Source organism: Trachypithecus francoisi, unplaced genomic scaffold, assembly GCF_009764315.1.
Source record: "Trachypithecus francoisi isolate TF-2019V2 unplaced genomic scaffold, Tfra_2.0 Lachesis_group6, whole genome shotgun sequence".
NCBI lineage: Eukaryota > Metazoa > Chordata > Mammalia > Primates > Cercopithecidae > Trachypithecus > Trachypithecus francoisi.
In genome coordinates this window covers 49638061-49643534 of record NW_022681471.1, presented here as the reverse complement: position 1 = coordinate 49643534, position 5474 = coordinate 49638061, and positions in this window count along the sequence as shown.

Sequence of the window (5474 nt, the reverse complement as noted above, 5' to 3'; positions counted from 1 at the left end):
CCAGGGATGAAGCCAAGTTGCTCGTGGTGGATAAGCTTTTTGATGTGCTGCTGGATTCGGTATGCCAGTATTTTATTGAGGATTTTCACATTGATGTTCATCAGGAATATTGGTCTGAAATCCTCTTTTTGTTGTGTCTCTGCCAGGTTTTGGTATCACGATGATGCTGGCCTCATAAAATGAGTTAGGCAGGATTCCCTCTTTTTCTATTGTTTAGAATAGTTTCAGAAGGAATCATACCAGCTCCTCTTTGTACTTCTGGTAGAATTTGGCTGTGAATCTGTCTGGTCCTGGACTTTTTTTTTGGTGGTAGGCTATTAATTACTGCCTCAATTTCAGAACCTGTTATTGGTCTACTCAGAGATTCTACTTCTTCCTGGTTTGGTCTTGGGAGGTTGTATATGTGCAGGAATTCATCCATTTCTTCTAGATTTTCTAGTTTATTTGCACTGAGGTGTTTATAGTATTCTCTGATGGTAGTTTGTAGTTCTGTGGGATCGGTGGTGATATCCCATTTATCATTTTTTATTGTGTCTATTTGATTCTTCTCTCTTTTCTTCTTTATTAGTCTGGCTAATGGTCTATCTATTCTGTTTAATCTTTTCAAAAAACCAGCTCCTGGTTCATTGATTTTTTTTTGAAGGTTTTTCGTGTCTCTGTCTCCTTCAGTTCTGCTCTGATCTTAGTTATTTCTTGTCTTCTGCTAGCTTTTGAATTTGTTCGTTCTTGCTTCTCTAGTTCTTTTAATTGTGATATTAGGGTGTTGATTTTAATCTTCCTGCTTTCTCTTGTAGGCATTTAGTGCTATAAATTTCTCTCGGCCGGGCGCGGTGGCTCAAGCCTGTAATCCCGCACTTTGGGAGGCCGAGACGGGCGGATCACGAGGTCAGGAGATCGAGACCATCCTGGCTAACACGGTGAAACCCCGTCTCTACTAAAAAATACAAAAAACCTAGCCGGGCGAGGTGGCGGGCGCCTGTAGTCCCAGCTACTCCGGAGGCTGAGGCAGGAGAATAGCGTGAACCCGGGAGGCGGAGCTTGCAGTGAGCTGAGATCCGGCCCCACTGCACCAGCCTGGGCGACAGAGCCAGACTCCGTCTCAAAAAAAAAAAAAATAAATAAATTTCTCTCTACACACTGCTTTAAATGTGCCCCAGAGATTCTGATACATTATGTCTTTGTTCTCATTGGTTTCAAATAACATCTTTATTTCTGCCTTCATTTTGTTATTTGCCTGGTAGTCATTCAGGAGCAGGTTGTTCAGTTTCCATGTATTTGTGCAGTTTTGAGTGAGTTTCTTAATCCTGACTTATAATTTGATTGCACTGTGGTCTGAGAGACAGTTTGTTGTGATTTCTGCTGTTTTACATTTGCTGAGGAGTGTTGTACTTCCAATTATGTGGTCAATCTTAGAATACATGCAGTGCGGTGCTGAGAAGAATGTATATTCTGTTGATTTGGGGTGGAGAGTTCTGTAGATGTCTGTTAGGTCTGCTTGGTCCAGAGCTGAGTTCAAGTCCTGGATATCCTTGTTAATTTTCTGTCTCGTTGATCTGTCTAATATTGACAATGGGGTGTTAAAGTCTCCCACTATTATTGTGTCAGAGTCTAAATCTCTTTGTAGGTCTCTAAGAATTTGCTTTATGAATCTAGGTGCTCCTGTACTGGGTGCATGTATATTTAGGATATATTTGTTGCATTGATCCCTTTACCATTATGTAATGGCCGTGTTTGTCTCTTTTGATCTTTTTGTAAACAACTCAAGATAATTGGCTCAAAATGGTTAGTGAGACTTCCTCAAAGGCTTGTCATCATAGGCAACTACAATATTAAATCTTGTTACTCTGATTTCTAGCAAGATGGCTGAATAGGAACAGCTCTGGTCTGCAACTCCCAGCGAGATTGACGCAGAAGGCCAGTGATGTCTGCATTTCCAACTGAGGCAAACAGGGTCTGGAGTGGACTTCCACTGTTTAAGGTCTGTTTTATCAGAGACTAGGATTGCAACCCCTGCTTTTTTTGCTTTCCATTTGCTTGGTAGATCTTCCTTCATCCCTTTATTTTGAGCCTATGTATGTCATTGCACATTAGATGGGTCTCCAGAATACAGCACACTGATGGGTCTTGACTCTTTATCCAATTTGCCAGTCTGTGTCTTTTAATTTGGGCATGTAGCCCATTTACATTCAAGGTTAATATTGTTATATGTGAATTTTATCCTGTCATTATGATGCTAGCTGGTTATTTTGCCCGTTAGTTGATGCAGTTTCTTCATAGCGTCGATGGTCTTTACAATTTGGCATGTTTTTGCAGTGGCTGCTACTGGTTTTTCCTTTCCATGTTTAGTGCTTCCTTCAGGAGCTCTTGTAAGGCAGGCCTGATGGTGACAACATCTCTCAGCATTTGCTTGTCTGTAAAGGCTTTTATTTCTCCTTCACATACGAAGCTTAGTTTGGCTGGATGTGAAATTCTGGGTTGAAAAGTCTTTTCTTTAAGAATGTTGAATATTGGCCCCCACTCTCTTCTGGCCGAGAGTTCTGCTGTTAGTCTGATGGACTTCCCTTTGTGGGTAATTTGACCTTTCTCTCTGACTGCCCTTAACATTTTTTCCTTCATTTCAACCTTGGTGAATCTGATGATAAGTGTCTTGGGGTTGCTCTTCTTGAGGAATATCTCTGTGGTGTTCTCTTTATTTCCTGAATTTGAATGTTGGCCTGCCTTGCTACGTTGGGGAAGTTCTCCTGGATAATATCCTGAAGAGTGTTTTCCAACTTGGTTCCATTCTCCCTGTCACTTTCAGGTACACCAGTCAAATGTAGATTTGGTCTTTTCACATAGTCCCATATTTCTTGGAGGGTTTGTTCTTTTCTTTTCACTCTTTTTTCTCTAATCTTGTCTTCTTGCTTTATTTTATTTTATTTTTTTTTTGAGACGGAGTCTGGCTGTGTCGCCGAGGCTGGAGTGCAGTGGCGCGATCTCGGCTCACTGCAAGCTCCGCCTCCCGGGTTCATGCCATTCTCCCGCCTCAGCCTCCGAGTAGCTGGGACTACAGGCACCCGCCACCACGCCCGGCTAATTTTTTGTATTTTTAGTAGAGACGGGGTTTCACTGTGTTAGCCAGGATGGTCTCGATCTCCTGACCTCGTGATCCGCCCGCCTCGGCCTCCCAAAGTGCTGGGATTACAGGCTTGAGCCACCGCGCCCGGCCACTTTATTTCATTAAGTTGATCTTCAATCACTGATATCCTTTCTTCCTCTTTATTGATTTGGCTATTGAAACTTGTGTATGCTTCACGAAGTTCTCATGCTGTGTTTTTCAGCTCCATCAGGTCATTTATGTTCTTCTCTACACTGGTTATTCTATTTAGCCATTCGTCTAACCTTTTCTCAAGGTTCTTAGCTTCCTTGCATTGGGTTAGAACATGCTCCTTTAGCTTGAAGGAGTTTGTTATTACCCACCTTCTGAAGCCTACTTCTGTCAGTTCGTCAAACTCATTCTCTGTCCACTTTTGTTCCCTGCTGATGAGGAGTTGTGATCCTTTGAAGGAAAAGAGGCATTCTGGTTTTTGGAATTTTCAGACTTTCTGCGCTGGTTTCTCCCCATCTTTGTGGTTTTGTCTACCTTTGGTCTTTGATGTTCGTGACCTATGGATGGGGTTTTGGTGTCAACGTCCTTTTTGTTGATGTTGGTGGAATTCCTTTCTTTGTTAGTTTTCCTTGTAACAAGTCAGTTGGAGTTTGCTGGAGGTCTGCTCCAGACCCTGTTTGCCTCAGTTGGAAATGCAGAAATCACCCACCTTCTGTTTTGTTTGTTTGTTTGTTTTTGAGATGGAGTCTAGCTCTGTCACCCAGGCTGGAGTGCAGTGGCCCAATCTCGGCTCACTGCAAGTTCCGCCTCCCAGGTTGATGCCATTCTCCTGCCTCAGACTCCCCAGTAGCTGGGACTACAGGCGCTCACCACCACGCCCGGCTAATTGTTTTTTGTATTTTTAGTAGAGACAGGGTTTCACCATGTTAGCCAGAATGGTCTCCATCTCCTGACCTCGAGAAATCACCCACCTTCTGCCTCGGTCTCGCTGGGAGCTGCAGACCAGAGCTTTTCCTATTTGGCCATCTTGCCAGAAATCAGAGTAACAAGATTTAATATTGTAGTTGCCTATGCTGACGAGCCTTTGAGGAAGTCTCACTAATCATTTTCAGCCAATTATCTTGAGTTGTTTATAAAAAACAATTTCTACTTTGCTGTGGTTATGTGAATGTTTGCCTCTGTATATGTTATTTGAGGTGTTTAACATATGACACATGGCTACCATTAGTGTTGAAACTGTGAAGACGTTTAGCTGTTCAGTCTTCCTTGATAATAGTACTTAGTTATCAGAGATTGAAAGGACATTTGCTCACCTCTGTCTCATTGTATGAGATGAAAACACAATGTTATTTCCAATGACATGTATGGAAGTTTCATTCTTTTAATCTGGCAGAATCTGGTTCACTTTTTTGGAAACAGGGTCCCACTGTGTTGACAGTTGGAGTGCAACGGTGAGATCATGGCTCACTGCAGCCTCGACTCCCAGGCTCAAACAATCCTCCCACCTCAGCCTCCCAAATAGCTGGGACTATGGGAGACTGCCACCATGCCCAGCTAATTTTTGTGTTTTTTGTACAGACAGGGTTTAATCATGTTGCCCAGGCCAATCCTGAACACTTTTTCTTTTAAAAGACTAGTCAAGCATAGTAGTGAGAATGCTGGTTCACTTTTAAAGTCTCCATATGTGGCCACATTTTAGATTTTATATGCATCAGTAATTTTTGCTGGGTAACCTATTCTATCTGTAGGTAAGAATGGAAGTTCTAGGACTGGGTGTGGTGGCTCACACTTGTAATCCCAGCAATTTGGGAGGCCAAAGCAGGTGGGTTGCTTGAGCCCAGTAGTTTGAGACCAGCCTGGCAACAATGGTGAAACCCCGTCTCTACAGAAAATTCAAAAATTAGCCAGGCGTGGTGGTGCATGTCTGTGGTCCCAGCTACTCGGGAGGCTGAGGTGGGAGGATTGCTTGAGCCAAGGAGGTGGAGACTGCAGTGAGCTGTGATCACTCCAGCATGGGTGACAGAGTGAGACCCTGTCTGGAAAAAAAGAGAAGTAGAAGTCCTTGTACTGTTGGAATTGTTTAATCAGTGAGCATTCAGAGATATTGGTTATAAATGTTGAGTATGGCTACCAACTGACCACATGGTTATGGGCCAAGGTACAACATGTCTCAGTCACTTGTTTTATTGTAAAAATTCATGTGAATGGCTAAGGTTTTGAAGATTTACACCTGTGTTTTCTAGGAGTTTTGTATTTTTCTTTCCTATGCCTTTGTTTTGTTTTCAGGTAAGTTTGGCATGTGGTATAAAGTAGGAGCCCAGCTTTGTTTTCCAGATGCATATCCAGTTGTCCCAGCAGCTGGAATTCACAGCTTACTGCGATTGCA